Source organism: Myotis yumanensis, unplaced genomic scaffold (assembly GCF_028538775.1).
Source record: "Myotis yumanensis isolate MYYU_CA2020_CCGP unplaced genomic scaffold, mMyoYum1.0.hap1 SCAF_2, whole genome shotgun sequence".
Taxonomy (NCBI): domain Eukaryota; kingdom Metazoa; phylum Chordata; class Mammalia; order Chiroptera; family Vespertilionidae; genus Myotis; species Myotis yumanensis.
Genome location: NW_027223753.1, coordinates 82,130,302 through 82,154,875, shown reverse-complemented (window position 1 = coordinate 82,154,875; position 24,574 = coordinate 82,130,302). Strand labels below are relative to the sequence as shown.

The window sequence follows — 24,574 nt, the reverse complement described above, 5'->3', positions numbered from 1 at the left end:
GGAGTAAAGTTTTAATTAGCCTTTAAATGAAGTTTAACCAACATTCTTCCTTATTTTATTAACTTAAACAATTTTTCTTCCTTATTTTAGTAGCTTACTTAAAAAAAATATTTTTATACTATTATAATTCTTTTGTTCACCATCATGATTTCTGCTCCGTCTTTAACCTAAGATCTTGTCGCCCTTTTCTCCCTTTTTGTTTCGCATTAATAACCAGTGAAATAATTGCTCAGGTCACTCTCTAAAATGTCAATTTTTTAAAATCCATAGAAAATTGCTGTAATTAACCAGACCCTTCAAGTTTAGCAGTATACAGAATGTCTCTTAATCCTTTTCCACACGCCAAAGTGGGAGAACATATAGATGCTTCCGGATGACGTCTCCAAGAAGCTGTCGTTTTCCCAGCCTGAGCTATCTTGGGCACGGCTGCTCTCAACAGAGAACTTGTGACAGAAAACCAGTCAAAGCAGGCTGATTCAACAACTTACACTCAAAGGGGCCTGTGCTGCCCGCTGGGTGTCTCATACTTCTAGAGGCGTGAAGACAGAGGTGTGTCTGATAGCCCTGAAGGAGCATGTGAGACCCTGGAAGGGACACGTGGGACAGGGCGCAGTCAGAGAAATGGGGCTGGGCTGCAAATGAAACAGCCAGTCTGCAGAGACCTGAGTCACCACCAGGCATTGCAAATCATTAATACCCACTTCTGCTACATCCCTGGAATTTGCAAGACAGTACCTCACCAACCAAAGCCGAGTTTTCCAGCTAATGACTTTACCAGGACTTAGAAAGGTGTGAACAACAAGAGAATTAGTCAGGGCCTGTCCCGGGGAGCCGGTCTCAGCTGCTCATTTCCTTCTTTCTGAAAGTGAGTGTGACACCTGACACCAAGTCATCCAAGAATCTTAGGGCATCTGGCAAGCTAGTGAGTTGAAGTTTCATTGTCAAGTCTGCTTGTTTGGTTGTTTTCATAATTAATAACTTGCAAATGCACCTTTATGAAATCTTGGATTTAACTTTCTAATTATGCCAATGCCTTCGGGTTATTTGAATGAAAATCTTTCTTCAATCATAAATAACCCTTTTATTTTATAGAATTTTAATACATCTTCTGAGTCCATTAAAATTAAAGTGAAATATAACTGTATTTCTGATTTTTTTTTTCTCTTTACAAATATTTACTACCACTGGGACCTGGGGCTGCAAGGCTATATCAACATGACACCTGGACTCAGAGGAAAAGGAACTTGGAAAATGGACAAGCAGACAGTGGATCGTGCCCTGTTCTCCTGTGTTCTCCTGTCAGGGACACTGCCCAAGTACTAAGGATTAGGCTAGGAATTCCTGTTAGTACCATCTCAGTCACTTTGCATGTGAGTATGTATCTTATCACAACCCCATCACAGGAGTTTCCATTTCCTGTATCACTTCCCCACTGCCACCAGCCTCAAATTCCTCCTCTAATAAGACAAAAAGGTGACACAGGGGGTGGCATTAATTATCATGTTTCAGATGTTAATTGAAACATATTAAGAGATTAGGACATTATATGCATCCAAAGTCTTTTTATTAATTAATTTTCACCATGAAATTCTTTTCATAAAAATGTTTTTCTTTATCGCAGCAAAAATGATGTATTTATAAGACTATCAGAAGGAATAGGCTATTTTCAACATTATACAGTGTTTTTTTTTGTGTTTTTTTTTTTTTTTATGGAGCCTCCAGAGGAGAAATTTATCACCCAAGATTTCATTCCACTGAAAGGTTCATAAGAAAATTGTTGCATTTACAGAGTAGCGTAAGTTTCCCGCAGACTTTTTCTAGAGCTGGTCGAAGTCTGATCCCAGGTGTTTGAATAAAGACAATAGCATCTTACTGTTCCTTTCATACCTGTGCTCTTGGAAATAGCTTACCCTTCTCCCTGGGGTAAAATATTGCTTCTTAGGTCGACAAGAATCCAGGTTGTACAAGGGCCACTTTCCGGAACTCTTTTGTGTGGGTCTTAGGGCACTGCATCTCACACCAGCTGATGGGATCCATCTGGACACCTGATTCACGGTGGCCACCACCACCCCTTGTTCATTCCCGGCAGTGGTCAGGAGGTAGTTGTACTGTGTTTCACCTAGGGAGGTCACTTTGCCCAAGACAATTCACCCACATGAAAACCCTTATAAATTTCAACCTTGTTTTTTTCAGTAGCTCAGATATCTTCCTTGAGGATAGTTCCTCGAAAAGAGTTCTTAAGTTGTGTGGATCCCACAGAGAGGGTGTGTACTTTGGCAAAGCATGAATGGATGCTCCAGACCTTGCAGGTGACAGTAGCCCCCACATCTGTCAGTAATTGGGACTTTGTTTTTCTCATCACAGACACAATAGGAAGCGCCCATTCTTGCTGTGAGAAAAAGATGTAGCCCTGCTGGGTGCAGGTCTGACTACCTGGGCTGCCCTCCTCCACGTTACATGGATGTTTGCTGCGTATGCAGATCCTTACAGGTTGGCTCCATGACTGCCACTGTCCCAAGTCCCTTAATTTTTAAATTATAGTTAACATACTTATATTAGGTTCAGATGTACAGCATAGTGATTTGACATTTGTATACCTATGAAGTGCTCACCACAAAAAGCTTATTAACCATCTGTCACCATACAAAGTTATTAGGATACTAGAGGCCCGGTGCACGAAATTTGTGCATGGGGGTGGGGGGTGCATCCCTCAGCCCAGCCTGTACCCTCTCCAATCTGGGACCCCTCGAGGGATGGCTTTTCATCACTTTGAATATTTTGTTTCAGTCCCTCTCACAATCCAGGACTGCTGGCTTCCAACCACTCACCTGCCTTCCTGCCTGATTGCCCCTAACTGCTTCTGTCTGCCAGCCTGATCACACCCTAGCCACTCCCCTGCCAGCCTGATGGACACCTAACTGCTTCCCTGGCGACCTGATTGCCCTTACTGCCCTCCCTTGCAGTCCTGGTCCCTCACAACTTCCCTCCCCTGCCAGCCATCTTGTGTCCACATGGGGGCAGCCATCTTTGACCACATGGGGGTGGCCATCTTGTGTTGGAGGGATGGTCAATTTGCATATTATTTCTTTATAATATAGGATTATTGACTATATTCCCTGTGCTATATACAACATCAATGTGACTCATTTTTTTTAACTGGAAGTTTGTGCCTCTCATTCCCCTTCACCTTTTCTGCCCAACCTCCCACCCCTCCCCTCTGGCAACCATTGATTTGTTCTCTGTATCCATGAGTGTGTTGCTGTTTTATTTTATTCGTTTTTTAAAGTTCACATCTAAGTGAAATCACACAGTATTTATTTTTCTCTGTCTGACTTATTTCACTTAGCATATTACACATTGTCATGGCCAAAGTGACCTTCCTAGGTGATGCACAGTCCAACAACCTCCTAACCACTGCCGAAAATGAAGTAGGGGTGGTGGCAACCCACAGTGAATACATATTATGCTAAGTGAAATAGTTATATACTAAGTGAAATAAATTGGACACCCAAAAGTATTTTTATTTAAAAAAAATTTTAATTTAAATTTTAAAAAATTAAATTTGACATTCAATATTACATTAGTTTCAGGTTGTACAGCATAGTGTTTAGTCATTTATATAACTTATGAAGTGATCTGCCTAAGCCTAGCACCCAATTACACTGCACATAGTTATTACAATATTATTGACTATATTTCTTATGCTGAACTTTACAGCCCCATGACTGTTTTGTAACTGCCAATTTGTACGTTTTAATCTCTTCACCTTTTTCACCCATCCTACAACTTCCCCACCATATCTGAGAACAATCAGTTTGTTCTCTATTTATGAATTTGTTTTTATTTTGTTTGTTCACTTGTTTGTTTCTAAGATTCAACATATATGTGAAATCATATAGTATTTGTCTTTGTCTGACTGATTTCACTTAGTATAATATCCTCTGGGTCCATCCATGTTGTCACAAAGGGTAAGATTTCATTCTTTATTATGGCCGAGTAATATTCCATTGTAGATATGGAACACATCTTCTTTATCATACCATTATTGATAGGTATGAAGTTATTGCTATTTTATCAGTCATTTCCTGATTGTTTTTATAGTTCTTTTTTGTTCCTTTCCTCTTTTCTTGCTCTCTTCTTTTGTATGTTGGTGACTCTCTATAGTGATGTGTTTGGATTCCTTTCTCTTTATTTCTTGTATATCTCTTGTAGGTTTTTGGCTTGTGCTTACTATGTGCTTCATTTATACCAAGCCATATTTATAACAGTCTATTTTAAGATGATGGTCATTTAAGTTTGAACACATTGTAAAAACCCAAGCATTTTTGACTCACCCCCTCCATGTTTAGGTTTTCGTTATATTTTTTACTTCGTGCTTGTGTGTGTATCCCTAATTTACTATGGTAATTGCACACAATCTTACTACTTTTGCCTTTTAATCTTTGTACTAGCTTTAGTGTTGGTTGATCCACTTCTTTTATTATGTGTTTGCTTTTGTCAGTGAGAATTTTTTCTTTGTTTTGTTTTCTTACTCATATTTTTTTTCTTCTTCTTAAGGAAGTTCCTTTAACATTTCTTGTAATACTGGTTTGATGATGATGCACTCCTTCAGGTTTTTCTTGTCTGGGAAACTCTTTATTGCTCCTTTGATCCTAAGTTATAGCTTTACTGGGTATAGTAATCTTGATTGTAGGTCCTGGCTTTTCATCACTTTGAATATTTTGTTTCAGTCCCTTTTAGCCTGAAAAGTTGAGAAATGAGCTGACAATCTTTTGGGAGCCTCCTTTTATGTAACTAACTACTTTTCTTTTGCTGCTTTTAAGATTCTCTCTGTCTTTAACCACTAGCATTTTAATTATGATGTGTCTTGGTGTGAGCCTATTGTTTGAGACTTTCCACACTTCTTGGACTTGTGTGTCTTTTTTCTTCACCAAGTAAGGGAATTTTTCAGTCATTTCTTGAAATAGGTTTTCAATCCCTTGCTTGCTCACTCTTCTCCTGGTACCCCTATGAAATGAAGGTTGTAATGCTTGATATTGTCCCAGATGTCCCTTAAACTATTCTCATTTTTTGTATTCTTTTTTCTTTTTGCTGTTCCTATTGGGTGTTTTATCCTAAGTTGTCTGCCAAATTGCTGATTCTATCCTCTGCTTCACCCAGTCTGTTGTTGAGTCCCTTTAATGTAATGTAAACTTCATTTCAGTTATTGTACTCTTCATTTCTAATTGATTCTTTGTTATGGTTTCCATGTCTCTTTTTTAAAATTTCCTATCTCTGTGTTGAAGTTCTCACTGAAATAAGCTATTCTTTCCCTAAGTTCCTTGAGCATCCTTATAACCATTTTTTTTAATGCTGTGTCAGATACATTATTTACCTCCATTTTGTTTATTTCTTTTTCTGGAGTTTTGTTCTGTTTTTCCATTTGTGATATGCTCTTTTTTTCCATTTTGGATTCATTTCTGTTTGTTTCTATGTATTAGGTAGACCTACTATATCTCCTGGTCTTGGCAGAGTGGTCTCATGTTGTAGATGTCCTCGGGGGCCCAATAGCACAGTTTTTCTGTTCACATGAGCTGGGTGCTTCAGGAGTGTCCCTTCGGTAGGTTGTGTGTGCTCTCCTGTTATAGTTGAACCTTGATTGTTGCTGGCACATCAATGGGTGAGATTGACTTTTGGGCTGACTGGCTGTGAGGACTGGCCATGACTATAGCAGACCCCACAGAGAAGCATTGGCTTTAGCCAGGCTCTGGTGTCTGCCAAGGCAATCCTTTCTTTTTGTCATTTGTGGTGCTAATTGTGTGGTGCTCTGCTGTGGTCTGAAACTGGCCACCAGGTGTGTTGGTTCTGTGGTCTCTTGGGAGGTAACTCAGTGCAGGCCAATGTCAGCCACTACCTGTGTCTGGCCCACAGCCACCTGGTAGGATCTACCAGGTTTCTGTAGCTGGTAGATGCCTGTGCTAAGCTTAGAGGTGTCTGGGAGTGGTTATGCTGTCAACTGAGGCTGGCTGCCACTATTGCCAGGCTTGAGGCAAGATGTACAGGGCATGCTGAGGCCAGTCTCTGCTTGTTTGAAGTTTGTGTGCCTTTGATAGATTTTAGAAAAGTCCACAGTATGGACCCAGGCCAGCTGCTTGTATGGATTAGCCTCTGAAAGGGGCTCAGGTTCGGTGTGTGACTTGACTGGGGCAGGGTCTCAGGATATCACCTGTTTGGGGCAAGAGCAGTGTTAGCCAGATTAATGGAGACTCAGATTTGGCACCTACCTGTACCTGCAGACTGTGGAGGAGGAGGGCTCAGCAAAGAAACAATGGAACCTACCAGATGGATGGAGAGAGGACTCAACAAATGAACAATGACACCTGCCAGCACTTCAGTCCCAGAGAGAGCTGTTTCTCCAGCCCTTGGCCTGAAGCCAGACAATTCATTTCCTGCCACAATGTCCCTTTTTGAGCTGTTGTTCCTTCTCTGGAGCTTAAGGAAATTGTGAGTGAATGAGTCTATGCTTGGGCCTCTCAAGAGGATTCATGAGCCTTCCATCTCACCCAGGCTGAGTCCCTGCTGATTTCCACAGCTAGCTGTTGTGGGGACTCCTGTTCCTGGCTCTGGTCCTCTGTGTTGGAGAGTCTGGTGTGGGGCTGTGTCCCCCAGCTCCTCAGGGGAAACCTCCACAGTCGAGATATCCTTCCTAATTCTTAGCTGTCACAGTGGTCATGTGACCAGCCCATTTTATTTTTCTGTCCCTCCTACTAGTCTCAATGTGGCTTCTCTTTTATATCTTTAGTTACAGAAATTCTGTTCACCTAGTCTTCAAGTGGTTCTTAATAATTTAGTTGTACTTTTTAAAAAAATATGTGTTATTGATATTTTAGAGGGAGGAAAAGGAGAGGGATATATAGAGAGAAATATTGATGAGAGAGGAACATTATTGATTAGCTGCCTCCTACACACCTCCCACTGGGAATCTAGCCATCAACCTGAGAATGACTGGGAGTTGACCTGTGACCTCTTGGTTCCTGAATCAAAGCTCAACTGCTGAGCCACAAATACATTCAAATTTATTGTAATGTGATTGTGGAAGGCCTGCTCTGCCATTTTGACTGGAAGTTCCAAAGTTTTTTTGTGTTTTTTTTAAGTGTTTTATCTTATTTCTAATTTCATGGACTTCAGTCACAGGACCATCTAGTAGCTGGGAACCTAATTGGATAGCAGGAGTGGCTGGAGCAGAGTACAGAAGAACACTCAGATCTGGTCAGGGAGCCAGCTGTGCAGTGTGAGCAGGTATTCCAAGTGACCATCTTAGCATACATTTGGAAAGTGGTGTCCTCAGCCTCCTCCCTACCCATATTCCTCCTTGATAAATTACCTTTAGTTTTCAACATATGGTGACACTTGATATTTCCTGAAATAATAACAGCGACCAGTAGTCATTTAGCCACCATATCCTTCCTGGACTGGTCATTTAACATCTACTACCTCTGAGCTTTACAACTCTGCAAGGCCTAGAGAACCTCAAAGGTATGTATCACCATTTCAATTCTATTGACTCTACCACCTCACTCTCTCATGGTGTTTCTAAAGATCTGCAGTTATTCTGTCTTCCTTGTCGAGGAGAAAAGTAGTTCATCTCAGCTAAGAGATTCTTCACTTCCCTGGAAATGATTAGCCTCTTTTGCTCTCTCCAGTGAATAATTCTATTCTCTCAACATTTACTCATGAACTTCTGGAACTTTCTTGTCATCTTTTTTGCTCTCTTTCTGTGCTTAAAAAATTGGACCATTGTTTTGCAAAGCCCATTCTGAAACACAATGATCTCATTTTGTTCTACATTTCTGATTAGTACAACATGTCTAGTAGATTCTAAATTCAACTTTAAACTTGAATATAAAATTGTATTAACTGTGGTCATTTGATACCAAATTGTATTAATTTAACTTACATTACTGTCCCCATAGCTAATATTTTTCTTGCTATAAATTTATAGCTAAAAGAATTAAAGATCTAATAAGCCAGTTCTCAAACCTCTAACCATTTAAAACTGAGAAACACACAGAGTTCTGTACAATATCCAGACTTCATTGTTTTATTGTATATACTTTCTCTGTATGGTGTAATAGGAAAATAAAATAAAACAAAAAAATTGGACTTGAGCCATTAATCCATTACTGTTGTCTTCACAACCTCAGGCAAGTCATTTGAGATCTCTGTGTTCCCATTTTCTCATTTATAAAATGATAAGGTTGGATTATATCAAGTAAGATTTCAAAAAAATTAAAAAAATTTTTTTCTTTTTTTTAGCATGGTAACCTTTCCTAAGAAAAATTGTAGGTAGCAGCACAAAACATATAACTTGAGAACAATCACACTATGCATAAGACCCTAATACTCACCCATTTAGACCCCCTCACACAACTGTTACCCACCCCCCACCTGGTTTTAACTATTTATAATTCGTATACAAGCAGAGCCTTGATACATATGAGCATTTACATCCATAGCACATCTTTGATAGGATATACATGTAAGTGTGTGCATTTATGTGTGTTTGTATGAGTAGATAGAAGAAATCCAAATTCCCCAAATGCCTTCAAATCCATGACTAAGAATGAGAGCAAACGTCCCTAGTTCTTCTAGTCACAAGCCTAACACAGAATGGCAGCCCCCAAGGCTTTCCTCCCCACACCCAGCCCTACCTCTTCCCCCACCCCTTCCCAGCCCCCACCTCTGCACCCCCCTCCCCAGAGAGGGCCAGTAGATGGTCTTATTTATATTCGTGCAGATACTACTGTGCTTCCCCTGCTGCTTCATTTGGCTCCGTTTTCCCCTGTGGGACACCAAAATCCCTGCTGCTGGCCATCACGTCTGCTGCTCCACCAGGCCATGTTGTCTCTTGCTGGCTGATGGTCCCACACCATCACTGCTCTGCCCAGCCGGTGGGTGGTATGGCTACTCCACTGTAAACAGCCAGCTCCTCCTGGAATTAATGCTACTGCTCATTGTCATGCCTGGGCAGCAGCATCCTCAGCACCATGAGCACTTGCCAGACCAAAGCTTTGCAGCTTGACAGAAAGAATGTCTTCTTCTATTTAGGAACAGTGTCAGTTGGGCTTTAAGATTTTAAGAATTTCAAGAAACAGCTCTTTTTATTTTTATTTACACGTATCCTCATTGCCACCTCTGCATAGGATGCAAACAAGTGGCCAGTGGGTATTGGACCAGGAGACACATCTACATGACAGAGATCACATTACTGAGAGAACTGCCCCTTCCCTAGAATGATTAAGACTTTTTACTGAGTCAAAGTCATTGTGCCTGGTTTATTTCTCCCTTAATGCTCTCCCAGGAGGCTACTCAGCCCCTGTGCAAATAAACTTCAGTTGTCTGGATGTGTCCCAGCAGGCCTGAACCCCAGCTGACCCATCCTGGGCTCATTCTGAGACTCTCTATACACTAGTGTGGATGAATCAATGCCTGGTTACAGTATAAATCAAGAGCAGCTCCCTGTCAAGGGACTCGACAACTGAAAGATTCGGATCTTCTCCCACAGGTTTTCATTTCAGGGTGGAAACTGCAAATGTGAGAGGTAGATAGGAAACTGTTAATTCTTTAGCTGAAATTGAAGTGGAGACCTTGAGAACAATCACACTATGCGTAAGAGGAGGGGGCTTCAGATCTGGGTAGGAAAAGTCTTACTTCACTCTGCAGTAATACTGCTGTGGTTTTTGGCAGCTGGTTTCAGAAATAACACAAATAAGGCCTTTGACAAAAAAGAAAAGGATTCACAATTTAATGGAAGATCCAGAGCTACAAACAGGCAATGAGATAATTTCAGTAACACTGAGCCCTCCTCACTAGCTCTCAGTTGCACACACCTCATACCTGCCTATCCCTTTGCAGGGACTGATGCTGCAGCATTCTGGTTTTTTATGGCTTTTGTGAGCAGATAAGATGCCCTCTGTCTTTCTCACTTCCACGGCACCCAACATGGTGACTGTGGACACAGTAGATTCTCATCGAGTGTCTGATGACTGATTTTTGAGCCATGAACAGAAAACATAAATAAGATAGAGAATAAACACTGCAGACTTTATTTTGCAGTTTTGACACTGGATGCTTTGTTTCTTCATGACCCAGATTTTGTGCTGTCGGTGACCTATAGGGGCAGAAAGCAGCAGTGAGGTATGTACCTGCTCTGGGTGGTGCAGGATAGCAACGGGGCAGCAGCAAATAGGCAAGTGTAGGAAGAGATTAGCAGTTTGCCTGATGCCCCACCCTCCCTCTCAGGACACAGGCCAGTGTGTTTGATGGACCCTCAGCTACTATGGACCTCTGAAGACTCACTTTCTAGGCACACTCTCATCCCAGCAGGAGGCTCCTCCAGACTAGATCCTGTTGAGGATGGCCAGTGGGGAGGTGGTAAGACTTTTGTTTCCATAGGAATTTTCAAAACAACAAGCACCTTAAACAAAACAGTAAAGCCTGATCCTAGACAGCAGCAGCTCTGCCCAGAACTTGCTATCATGCCTACCAACCATATGACAACCTGGCCACATAGTCAACACGGGAATGCTGGTACTCATGGTTTTACATAGAGAGGTGGTGGAGGCTACTGATAAGGCTTTGAACTAAAAATACAGTTGACCCTTGAACAACGCGGGGGTGGGGGGTGGAAGAGGTTAGGGGTACCAACCCCTGCACAGTCAAAAATCCATGTATAACTTTTGATTCCCCCAAAAACTTAACTACTAATAGCCTACTATTGACCAGAAGCCTTACCAGTAACACATATAACAGTCAATTAACACATATTTTGTATGTTATATGTATTATATACTCTATTTTTACAATAAAATGAGCTAGAAAAATAAAATGTTATTAAGCAAATCGTAAGAAAGAGAAAATACATTTACAGTAGTGTACTGTATTTATCAATACTGTAAGCTTACATTGTCCGTTTTAGGCTATGTGATTTGTCTGGGAGTTATTTCAAATTGTTGACTGAAATAATTATAAGTGGACCCGTGCAGTTCAAACCTGTGTTGTTCAGGGGCAGCTAAACATTGGTTTAATATCTTTCTCTTGTTATTTGGGACAAATTACTTTATCCCTCTAGGCCTTAGTGTTTGCATCTATAAAATGCTATTAATTATGAGAATTGCAGTAGAGAGTGTGTGTAAAGAACCGGGCACCAACAAACGCTTCACAAATGGTAGCTGATATTATTACCCTTTTCCTATGTGGGTTGTTTTCAGGGCCACGTTCCCTCTGGCCCACTGCGACACGTGGGCCTCTCAACTCCTGGAGGCTCCTGTGCTGTGCAGAGTGAATCGGCTTGACTCGGTATGATGTCACCCTCAGGCGGTTAGGTCCGACTTTCTGTAGATCTACTAAGTGCCTTACCATTCCTCCATCTGTTTCTCATCTTCATATACTGTGGCTCCAGATTACAGATGTCTCCTGTCCTTAAAGAATACAGGGTTTGTGTTTTTGCTTCACGTTCTCTTTGTTGTTTTGGAGTGATTCTTGAAAAAAGAAGGGTGGAAACAGCTTTGCTCTGCCTTCTAAAAACCTGGTTATTTTTTCAGATAGATCAATCAGCACAACACATAACAGATATCTTAGAAATCAAAAGTTAAAACAGATCTTCCCCCTCTCTACTCCCTATTCCCTTAAACATAATAAAGCACACAATAGCACGCTTATTCCATTTCCCTGCCATCAGCACATTCCTCCAGCGCGTCCCACAGGCCCTGCTCACAGATGAAGCAGTCAAGGCTAGGCTTTGACTGACTTGTAGGAATGGAGGCTGTAATCGGAGGGAGCAGAACATTACAACAGACCAGCTGCTCTTCAGAGGTTGATTTTCATTTTGGAAAATAGCAGGAGCAATTACCATCACTCATTAGAAGGCCTAACACACTGGCTGCAGAACTATATTTGGAAAACTGTATTCACTTAGCTCCACAGTGGTGAGAGGGTGTGGAAGGGTGTAAGGGAGGGCAAAAGACAGACCAGGGCCTGCCTGTTTTTAGACTTGAATTGGCAAACAGGAGGTTTGAATTGAATTCTGAGAACAAGACACGAGTGCAGCTGGGACCCCAGGACAAGCATGGGCCTGTGTCTTGATGCAGCGAACATGGGAAGGTGCAACCCTTCATAAAAACTGAGCTTCCTCATGAAAAGCCCTTTCTGCCAAGTGGGAAGTGGGTAAAGAGGAAGTCTGTGGAACATGCCCTTCTGAGAAAGTTCAGCAACTACTTCACACTTCCGTGGAGCTGTGTGTGCTTCTGTGGCCTCCCCAGAAGTTTGCCGTTTAATTACATCAGGGCCCGTGGGCTTTTGGGACAAGTTTCCATCCTTATCTTTTCTGCTGTTGGTTCTAAGGGAAGTGTTGACGCCACAGGCTATTAACTCATGTCTTGTGTTTGCTCAGAACCAAAGGAAGGGCTCTGGGATGGGAAGGACATACTCTGGACAAGAAGGGCAAGGGTTAGGAAGGTGATGGGCTGGGACTATCCCAGAAAGAACTGGAAAAAACCACCTCTGCTCTCTTTGGATGGATGAGAGCATGTGGAGCCCTTTATCCCAGAACCATTTCTGAGAGGAAGGGAGAGGGAGAGAGAGAGAGAGAGAAACATCAATGATGAGAGAGAACTGATTGGCCACTGTCTGCACAACCCTCACTGAGGATGGAGCCTGCAACCCGGGCACATGCCCTGATCAGGAATCACATAGATCGATGCTCAAGCACTGAGCCATGCCAGGTTGGCCCAGTAACATTTCTTATATAATTTGTGTGGTGAAGCTATTTAATTTGTAATTAACCTCCAATGCTGGCATGATTCTTTACATTTTATAAAGTACCTTTACCAGGGCTGTTAAGAGCTCCTTACTGGGGGGAAACAAAAGAGGGGGGGGGGGGGGAAGATCGTGGTTGTCCCAGCAAAGACAGAAGTAGGGAAAACAGTCTTTCTATTGCATGTGTATTGATATTCAACACAGGATCTAGGTCCCTTGGTATTCTAGTCTCAGTAATTTGTATTAGCTTCCTCTTTCTTATTGATGACCCTTGGCTTTCTCATAAACTATCTCATTTAAAGATATTATTGTTTCTGTTTTACAGAGGAATAAAATGATGTTTAAGAAGTTTTTATGACTTGCCCAGGGCTACTCATCTGCATAATAACACGGCTGAGACATGAACTCAGGTTATTTTCATGTCATTTCTTCTTCACAGAGGGCATTAGTCAGAAATGTTCCACCCTTAACAGAAAACTTGAGTGACAATAATTAAAACACCTACAATTTATTTATCTAGAGTCTAGGGAATTTGCCCCAAGGAAGCAGGTTTCTACTGTCTTCCTGGTCTACCATCCTTACTAAGAATATGGCTTAGGTTCTCATAAGATGTCTGCTATTCCTCAAGGCAACGTATCCTCATTCTAGGAAGTAGAAAGAGGGAGTTTCCTGGGGTTGTCACAACAAAGTACCACAAACTGGGAGGCTAAAAACAATATACATTTGTTCTCTCAGAGTTCTGGAGGCTGGAAATCCAAAATCCAGGTGTGGGCAGGGCCATCCTCCCTCTGAAGCTTATAAGGAAGAATCCTTTCTTGCCTCTTCTAGCTTCTGGTCTTTCCAGCAATCCTTGGCATTCCTGAAGTAGATACATCACTCCAATCTTTGCCTCCATCTTCAAATGGCCTTCTCTCCTCTGTGTCTGCACTTCTGTGTCCAAATTTCCCTCTTCTTATAAGGACATTAGCATTTAGTGCCCATCCAAATCCAGTAGGATCTCATTTTATCTTAATTACATCTGCAAAGATCTTATTTCTAAACCAGGTCACATTTACAGGTAGACATGAATTATTTTGGGACACTATTCAACATAGTACAAAAGGGTAGAGAAAAATACCAGCAGACTTCTCCTGTTTCATGTGGCCACACTAACTGCAAGGTAACCTGGAAAATCAAGGAGAGGTAGGCAAAGGAGAAGGAAGTTGGACTGAAGGTTAGGCAAGTCTGATAGACAGACAGTTAGTGTGTAATCAACTTCTTTGTCTAAGGTAAAAGGGAACTAGCATCTATTGAGACCATAGAGTAGTCTTGGCACATATTATATTCATTTAAAAAATATATATATTTTATTGATTTCAGAGAGGAAGGGAGAGGGAAAGAGATAGAAACATCAATGATGAGAGAGAATCATTGATTGGCTGCCTTCTGCATGCCCCCGACTGGGGATGGAGCCTGCAACCTGGGCATATGTCCTGACTGGGAATTGAATTGTGACCTCCTGGTTCATAGGTCAATGCTCAATCACTGAGCCACTTCAGCTGGGCTATATTCTTAATATATATTATCTTATTTAATGTTGTAGATCCTTTCCATGTGTATTTTCAGTTCAGTGAAGGCAAGGCTGTATCTTCTATTTCTTTTATACATTATACAAATTGGAGCTCAGGAAACATTATGTTGGATAAATCACTGCCCAGTCTTCCTCATTTCCTGTAGCCCATCCTTTCCCAAGGACCTCCTAATGTCATCCATGGAAGTTAGCCTGTCTGATGTTATTTTTTTACTCTTCCTCCTGTTTTTCTTTTCCTTTCTATCCTTCTCCTTCTTCATCTTTGTTTTTCTTGGCTTCTTTTAGATAAAAGAAATGAACAGCAGTTTTATTTTCTAAGTCATTCAGTAAGCTGCTCTCATGTGACCCAGAAAAGAATAAATTCCTTTCTAGGTACAACTGCCTTGGAGGTAGTATGATTGAGAAAGACTGTAGAATAAAGAATTATTATTTTGAGAAGCTAAATTCTAATCCTGAGATGAAATCTAGAATTATGTGCTCTATGTTCTCTGTTACCACAGCTGGAATGTACTCCTCAGTTTCCAGTTTTTAGAAACACTCTAACGTGTGGTGATACCTAGTATGTAGGTAGATAGCTGAAAGGATAGACAGATTGATGGAGAGGTAGATAGGGCATATAAAGGATTCAATGGAGTTCTGAGTGTTTGCCATGCTTTGCACCCAGGACTCTACTTCCCGGGAAGAGTGGATTGTAGCCGTGCGGAAACTTTATTTTGTTAACCTGACCTTTTTTCTTTCTTTCCTTATGATTCAAAGTGGCCTTGTCTAGCCAGGAGCACCCTGACTCACTCACATCCCTCTCCTTTGCATGTCCACTTCTTTAATCATTAAACCCTCTGAACAAGAGGTCTTGGTCAACATCAAATAATCTTGGGAACAAAGCCCTGGTCTATTGACCACAGAAAGAAAGTTTTACTCAAACTAAATATAACAGCTAGGCCTCAGCTGTGTTTCAGCTCCGGATCCAGAAGAAGAAATCACCCCACTGACCATGCCTTGTGAAACCAGACAGAGCGACACCATGGCTGACATCAGGACCAGATGCCATGACCAACTACTCCCTACCCTAGTGCTAATCAATCAACAGAGACCATGAGTCTAGCTCCACCATGATGAATACTTTCCCCCTATATAACCCTCCCCTAGAAGCCGTCAGAGAACCAGGTCTTAGACTAACAGCTCCTGGTTTGGTGCCATTTCCTTAAATAAACCCTTACTTTCTTTGCAGCAAACTCCTGTTTGCATTTCATTAGCCAAACCCCTTTACATGATTGGACTAAGGCTGAGCACCTGGCCCAAAAGCAGTGTCTCTGGTCCAGAGGTGCATAGAAGAATCACTTGGGGAGTCTTTTCAAAAGACCAGATGTCCAATTCAACACCAGATGGAGGTTCCAATTAATTTCCTATCAATGGGTCCCTAGAAAGTATACTTTGAAAAAGCTATACAGTTGCTTCTGATGTGCTCCCTTTGTACTGGTATCAGGGAAATTTTGCCCTGAAGGGGTTCTTTATACTGGATAGTGATTAGGTAAACCAATCAAGCCTTTTTGGAGAAGTTTGACCTCAGACCCCACCGTGAGCGGTGATGCTGGAAAGTCCAGAAAGAGGGGAAGTGGTGAGCAGGGGACTGTCTCACTGAAATGGCAGAGCCTGGAGCAGAGAGCAAGGATGTTTAATCAGAGTAACAGGAAGAGTAAATTCTCAAAGGCCACTAGAGATCTTCTTTTGAATTATTTCTTTACAGGTTAGGAAACAGGCTCAGAGAGGGGCAGTGACTTGTCCATGGTCACACAGCAAATCTGTAGCATTACAAAGGATTCCTGTCTTTCATTCAGTGCTCTGCCCACCATTCCTAGCTCCCTCTCAGCAGAGGTGCCTTTGCATATCATAATTGCTCTTGCCATGGATTATATTTGTTACTTTAAGAATGAATGGCTTGAGGGGAGGGAGGTAGCAGAGGGCATAATGCTACTTCTCTTCAAATTATTGACAGCCTTCGTTCTTTTCATCACTCTGGGCCAGTTTCTTTCTTACCTGAAGGGGTTGCAGGATTGCAGCAAATGGTAAAGGACCAGGCAAGTTTTGCAAATTACAAGGAATTCCTTGATGCAGAAGCATCCTGCACCAGTTGACAGCTGTCTGAATATCTATCTTCCCCAGAGATTGCAGGGGAGAGAAGGGAGAGAAAGGGGGAGGGGACATGGAGGAAAGGAAGGCGATTCTCTCCAATCAATTAGAATTGCTCCCAAATGAAAATAATGCTCTTAGTAAGGCAGGTTCCCCTTGAGTCACCCTTAGATGCTTCTGATCTTCCACTCTTTAATAGTCCTTTCCCTTTCTCCCTTTCTCTGCCTGGGCTTCTCTCTTCCCTCTACTGTGCCTCCTCCCCTAATTCCAGTTCCTTTCTTCCCTCCCTCTCCCTCTCCCTCACACCATGTTACCATTATTGTCAGTGGAACGAGCTGCATGCATGCCAAATCAGGTCATTCACAAATATAGAACAAACGTCTGTCACTACAGATTTACCACTATGACTAACGCATGGCCCTTCTGTCTGGGAAAAGTGTGCCCATTAGTTATGTGGGATCACAGCCCCCACAGCCTCTTAACCCTCTGCTTTAGCTAAACTGAGGGGGGCTTCTTCTAATAAACATCCGTGTGAGTATCTTTGAATGATGTTTGCAATGGCTCCATTTGTGTTTCTAAAGTCAAGACAAAGTCAGCCTTTCCATTTAATACCGCATTCCCGTCCCCCCCCCCCCCCCCCCAGCAGCATAAATACAAAGCCATTTTCTATTTTTCTGAGTTTAGGACTTAACTATAAATATTTGTTTTGACTGAGAACTTCTAGAGGATACTTGCTAAAATGAGATCACTAACAACACTCCAGGAAAGAAAATGAGCACGAACTGAGACAACTTTGCAAGAAAAAGAGCTAACTAAACATTAAACTCTATTTACGTTACTCAGAATTCTCTTTTGGACAAGCTGAAGTCATGTACTTTTACATGGCTAGAATCAGATCGACTCTCCTTTCATCAAATATTACAATAGACTTGACCACAACTAAGAAAAAGAAAACATATGACACGAGAAAAATAGTAAAGAGGGATTAAAAAAAAAGATAAAATGAGTTTTTAAAATACCTTTTTATCTTTGAAATGGTCTTGCTTCGGAATCGTTTGGTCTGTGTGAAAGCACATCCTCCCTGAGTTTTGCAGGTAACTAAAGCAACATCAGTGATGTGTAAGCATGAATGAGAAAACTGGGAATGATGATGATAATTCAAAACCGAACATAAAATTCCTAAGAGCTGGAGTCTTTTTCTGGTCTAATAACTTCTGCAAAACATTCCAGACAAATTTTAAAGGGCCTCCAAAACCCAATATGAAAAACATAAATAAAAACACAAACTACTATCCATTCAACTTTTTCTATTTTCATTGCGGAATTGTTTTTAAATTAAGGCAGCAGAAACCACAAATGTTAAAATGAGAACGTCAGCTCTGTTATAACTGCCCCAGACAACTACATTAGCCAATTGACCCCTGTTACAAATGCTTCGCCAGTTAATTATTACACTATCATTATTGTTATCACCATTGTTATTATTTTGTTCTTTTCTTTGATCATTTGTTTGCTGGTTCAGCCATCATACATGGTTATAATAAAAATTCATTACCTTGTGATGGCTGTTGGGCTGCCTATGGGAAATGACTTGATAGTCTTGCAAACACTGAATCATGCAGTAAATTAACACTCATTTTCATGCACGTTTGCTTGCATGTTGATGACCTGGAAACACATGCTTACACTCCATATTTTTTCTTGTTACTCCTGATTTGTTTTTTCTGTGGTAGGAATAGAACAATATGGGCTTCCTCCAGGGGACAAAACAACACCTAACTCCGCAGCATGGAAGGGCGACAGGAGCAGATGGATGCAAACTACACTTAGAGAGGGCCAGCACTGCACACGGAGAGGGAAAGCAGCTACCTGGCATCACACCTGGGCACTGCCAACCATCTTGGCAGTCAGCTGCCTGGGGAATGTAGGGGCCAGAAGGAGAGTAGGATCCAACAATGGCTCATAGAAAAATATTCCCTTAAGAAAGAGTATTTTAGGTAGCTTGCTTCTGGGGGACCTTCGGGTTTAGAAGCTCACCCTCCCCACATTAAAGAGGGGGGATGGGTATAAATAGATGCCATTTCTTTATCAAACATCTCCTGGCTTGCTACAGTCTTTTTTCCTTTAGTTGGCAATAAGACCAAAGAAAATAGTCTTTTATTCACTAGACATCTTTCATGGTCTTTAGAGTGAGACTAGTAACAACTATTTTCTACTATGCATGGGTTTTTGGCAGGTTATCAACACTTCCTCAGCAGCGCTAATAGAACTTTCTGTGGTGATGAAAATGTTCTATATCTACACTGTCCTACTGGAATAGCCACTAGCCATGTGTGCCTGTTGAGCACTTAAAATGAGTTAGTTTAACAGAGGAACTAAAAATCTAATTTTATATTATTTTAATCAATTTAAAATTAAATATAAATTCAATTCAAGTTTTGTTGTTTTATATATATATATTAGAGAAAGAGGAAGGGAGAGAGAGAGTGAGAAATACCAATGTGAGAGAAACATCAATCGGCCGGCTGTCTCCTGGATGTGCCCTGACCAGGAATAGAACCCAGGACCCCTTGGTCTATGGGACCATGCTCCAACCAACTGAACTACACTGGCCAGGACCTTAAATTAAAAAAAAATTACTTGAGAACTTAGAGAAGTATACCCTAAAAGTACATTAACTATTGCTTCTTTCATTACAGCGGAATCACGTGTGGCTAGTGACCACATATTGGACAGCACAGATCTGAAGTACAACTTTCAGAGTTGGCTGTTCCTGTGTCAACTCTCTCAGCAATGTACATGTTGAATTGCCTTAACCTATCCACAAAAGACCAGGATTCAGACCAATGCTATCACATGCAAGTATATGATTACTATCTATAATCTGATGACACACACATTGACTTTCCTCCCCTGAGCTGACCTTTTAGATTCATGTAACACTTTATCTCCCCTGGCAGTGGGCCAAAACCTCACCCAATCTCTGAAGGGTCAGCTTAGCTTAGAAACTTACAGTTTTTATAGTCTTCTTAGGTGATTGTTATTTCAAACAGTACAACATTGAATCTTACCACTTCTGCATACATTTCAGACTGGATGCATCACCACCAATTATGACAAAGTCTGAATATGACAAAGATCAAATTTCTCTATTTCCTTCTGGCTACACCTACTCTTCCTAATTTGTCCAAACCCAGGAGGCAATGCCTTAATTCCAATAACATCTTGTATATCTTAGAGTCAACATTTGATTAAATGTGCCATCTTCATTAATCCAATAATGTTCATAACTGAATCAAATTCATCCTGCAATAGTGCAGCCATCATCATCATCATCATCATCATCACCATCATCTTCATCATCTTCAAGTTTCTGTTTGTATCAATACACAAATGAACTCTATCAGACAGAAATTATAATTCCTGTTTTATGGAAAAATAAATTTAAGGAAATTTACCCAGTGTCATTCAGCTAGTAAGTTTTCAGATATGTGCATTTTTACCAAAGCTTATAAATTCTTTTACTAAGTGGAGCTAACTACTGGCTATAGGCTCCCACTGTACCCTATGGCAATCTTTTTTTCCTGAACCAAAGTAATCTTCTTTGTTCATCTTGTTGACCATGCCATGCCCATTGTGAGATTAAAAACAAACAAACCATACATGATTGCTAACACCACCAGGTGAAAGACAATCTAGAAAATTCACAGTCTCAGAATATGACACCACAGATGACTTTACTAATAACCAAAGGGGAAGGTGGCAGGCACCACATTAACCAGATGGGAATAATGGGACAAACTGACATCATGTGTCCCCTCAGGTGATGTTCTGAAAAACCACCTCACCTGAATAGTATATCTGTCAGAAATGTTAAACTTAAATTTAATCATGAGGAAAATCAGACAAATCTAAATTGGGGTAGATTATGGAAAAATGGTCTGGACTCCTCAAAAATGCAAATGTAATAAAAGACAAAAAAAGCTTAGTGAATGGTTCTAGATTAAAGAGGCTAAAAAGATATGACAATTAAATGTAACACCCAATTCTTGACTGGATTATGTTTGGTTTTTTTTTAAAGCTAAAGGACATTTTTGGGACAATTGGGGAGAACTGAATATGAACCACTTATTAGAAAATAGAATTGTATCAGTATTAAATTTCATGAGTATGATAATTTGTTATGGCTATGTGGGAGATTATATAGAGAAGTATGTAGGGGTGAAGATATAACTAATACTAAAATGATCCAATAACAAAGAAACAAACCAATCACCCAGAAGGAGATAGAGTAAATGTGGTATATGTTAACAACTGGTCAATTTAGGTAAAGAGTATATAATGTTCATTGTACTATTTTTTTTGCAACTTTTAGATAGGTTTAAAATTTATTCAAAATAAAAAATTGGTTAAAAGTGAATAATAGTAGCTAATGCTTATGTAGCACTTACTGTATTCTACAGATAATCTTCTAAGCACTTTACACACATAACTCATTCAATCCTCGCAACACCCTATACAGTATATTATTATTAGTCAGATTTTACCTGTGAAACAATAGAAGCCCAGAGAGGTTAATGTCAATAGTTACCAAGGATTGAAGTTGGGATTCCGACCAGAGACAATGCAATTAACTTCTCTGTTAAACATTTTTTGGGGGGAGATGCTAGTTCTCATCACCTTTTGAGGGGTTTGAACAAGTTGTTCATTACACTTTATTGGTTTTAACACTTTGAAGTTCTTCATTGTATTCATTTAAAATTTATCTCCTAATGACTTTTATTCATTTGCTCTATTTCTACAGTGAGTACATCCAGAGAAAATCGGTTTTCCCCCGCTAGATAGAAGCTCCACAGAATTGGGAATCGATCATGTTTACTACTCTGTCCACAGGCTGGAAGAATGTTTCCTAGCACATGGCAGAACTCACATGGGTGAATAAATAAGTGAACATCAGCTTTTCAAATATTTGAAGTCAACTTCTGGAAATTTTCATTCTCTCTTGAATACATTCCCATTCCCTTCAATTGTTCTATTAATATTCTAGTCACTGTCCTGTAAAACAATTTCAGTTCTGCTAGTTTGAAAAGTTGTGGCCAGAACTGCAAATAGTCCTCCAGACTGCACTCACCACCATCATTTTCCTTATTTCAGACGGTTTCCTTTTGCTAATGGAGCCTAAGAAATCACAATTTTTTAAATGGCATTGCAGAAACTATAGAAGATACTTACTGGCGAAGATGTTGGACTGAACATACACATTAACTCTTGCTCTAGCCTAAACCCCACTAAAATAACAGGAAAGGATATTTTTTGCTTGCATAAACCCAGAAAGACAAAGACAGTGAGAGAAGACAACAGTAATAACATTTTGGAAGCTGGAAAGCATATGCACAAATGGTAACTGACTTACCAGACCTGAGAAAGATGAAATCTTTTTTTCCCTTAAAACTGAATATTCTTCATTTTGCATACTGTAATTTCAGAACAAAATAAACAACAACAACAAAAGACACCACAATACACAACATCCAAACCCAATGTCAAATGTGGGAAGAGAAGGCTTGAAGCCTTTGCATCCTGCCTCAGGCAGAAAGGCAGGAGAGAAAAAGCACATGACATCAGCAGAGGAAACCAGGTGGGCTAGGACCACTCAAATCTACTGGGGGAGCCATGAAGATAATATACAGAGGGCACAAGATAAGAAATTCCTCATCTACTTCTTCCGCGTGAGAGGCATCCTCATCATGCTCAAGGAGGGTATCTCATTAGGAATAGCAGCACTGGGTCCTTCTGCTGTCACTTCATTGTCATCAGTGCCTGCTCCTGGCTGGATCATGAGGTAGATGTGGTTGGAGTGGGTCTGGGGAAACTCGAGTGAAAAGCCAAAAGAGAGCAACACAGTCTCAAACAGGAGTACCACATGGTCCTTAACAGCATTGTCATTCTTGTCTACCTCTTCCTTTTGCCATAGAGACTCCACAACGGAGTGGACAGGGTTGATCTTCAGGTGCTTTTTGGCCATGATGTAGCCCATAGTAGAGATATCCCAAAGTGCCTGGGCTTTCATGATGTGCTCCATGCAACTGTTCATTCGTAGTTGCTAGTCACAATGCAGCAGGGTGAAGACACAAGCCTATTAGAGATAGTCACCTTAATAACCTCCTTATCCAAGATTTCTTTCATGAGTTTGCAGAGGTTCTCCAACTTGACTTTGCTCTCTTCCATTTTCTTCTTCTCTTCATCCTCAAGTACCTCTGGGCCCTCCTTGGTAAATGAGACAAAGCTCTTCCCATCAAACCCTTGAGCTGCTGCACTCAGTACTCATTGATATTCTCTGCCTTAGGAACTACCTCAAAGCTCCACCTCCACACTGATTCCACAAAAGCTGAGTTGGCAACTTGCCCTTTGCTCTCACCAGTGATGTGCTAGATGGACTTCTGGGTCTCCTTCATGGGAGAGAAGTCATCTCCAGACTGGGAGGTGTGATAGCTCAGAAGCTCAGAAGGGCATTGCCAATTAGCAATCCTCATGGATTCCAAGCTTTAGGTTTTTAGAAAATGCCTCATGGAATTTCCTATGGTTCCTTGTCTTCCGCCAGTTCACAGAAGAGCTCAAGGCCCTTCTTAACAATGTTTTTATGAATGACCTTCAAGATTTTGCTCTGCCGGAGCACTTCTCAGGAGATGTTCAGGGGCAGGTCCTCAGAGTCAATCACACTACACATGAAGTTAAAATACTCTGGTGGCAACTCATCACATCTGTCCATGATGAACACAGGGTAGACCCAGAGTTGAAAGTTTTTGTTCTTCTTGTTCTTAAAGAGGTCAAAAGGAGCCCGATGGGGATGAGTAGCAATAACCTGAATTCCAACTGATCTTATACAGAGAAGTGCTTGATTGCCAAATGGTCTTCTCAGTCATTGTTAAGGATCTTAAAACGAGGTAGTCACATTTGGGATCAGCTCTCCCCACCCCTGGACTGTGCCACAGTGCTGGGTGAGATGGAGATGGAGCTTCTCTGTTCACATAGTGTATCCCTGAGTACCACTGTCTGTCTCTATAAAACCACTTGTATAGGTGCATTAGCATTCTGCTGCTTTTGTGCATGCTTGGGATGGAAACATCTTTGCAAATTCACCTTGGGTTTCATATGCTGCGTAGACAATTGACGCATCTATTGCTCTGTGCAGTCTCTCCACTGTTGCAGCAGGGTGCTGGGGAGTCAGGTCTGGCTTGGCTCTTCTGAGACTCACAGACCTCAGTCTCTTCCCCCTCTCCCACCTCCTCCCTGCAATATGAGGACGGTTCTTGACTGGTAAAGAGAGGATAGGGGAATAAAGCATTTACCTTTTAACTCAAACCTCCCTCTGACCATCAATATTTGCCTATAATATTCTCCCGCTTTGGGGCTTAGGCTTATGAAAACAAAAGCCAGGAAGTATACCAGCCTATTTCCGCTTTCAACCAGAGGATGTTAAACTAAAGCATGTTGAATGGAGGGGGAGCCAAGAGAGGTAATCAAAATAATATCCTGCTTTACTTGTAAACCAATCAGCATCGCACAGTAGAGTGTTGGTATTATGAACTCGCTGGAGGCAGGGTCATGGCTGAGTTTCCTTTCTATTCTCTGAATCTTGAGTAGCACCTAATGTTTAGTAAATAATGACCACTTATTGAACGAATGAGTGAATAAGTGAATCAAAGCATTAGAAAGAGCTCTCCCTTGTTTAAAATGTTCAATGGTTTATCATCAGTATATACTAAAATTACAACTGTTTAGAATGACAGTTAATGGCATCCATTACTGGTCTTGGACCTGTTTTCTAGTCCCATTTAAATTTTTCACTAATCTCTTTATTTGTGGTTTGACTTCCTCACTAAGTTGGGAAGCCCATGAAGGCAGAGATAATATCATATTCCAATACAAATGCAAATGTAGCAAAATATGCTCAGTAGTGCTGCTTTAATGCATTGTTTAAGCCAAACTCAGAGTATCCAACTAAAGTTTGGTCGAGATTCTAGTGTCCAGAGCAGTCAGGCCTAGTAGGCATTAGCTCAAATAAAATGGTGCCTACCCAAG

The 24,574-nt window shown here is 41.0% G+C and overlaps 2 pseudogenes; both read right to left on the bottom strand.

Annotated features, from left to right (window-relative positions):
- Window positions 1-1,938: 1,938 nt before the first annotated feature.
- On the bottom strand, window positions 1,939-9,983 carry LOC139002469 (exosome complex component CSL4 pseudogene; annotated as a pseudogene).
- A 9,810-nt stretch (window positions 9,984-19,793) lies between these two features.
- The window catches only part of LOC139002468 (heat shock protein HSP 90-beta-like), a 144,617-nt pseudogene continuing 139,836 nt past the window's right edge, over window positions 19,794-24,574 (bottom strand).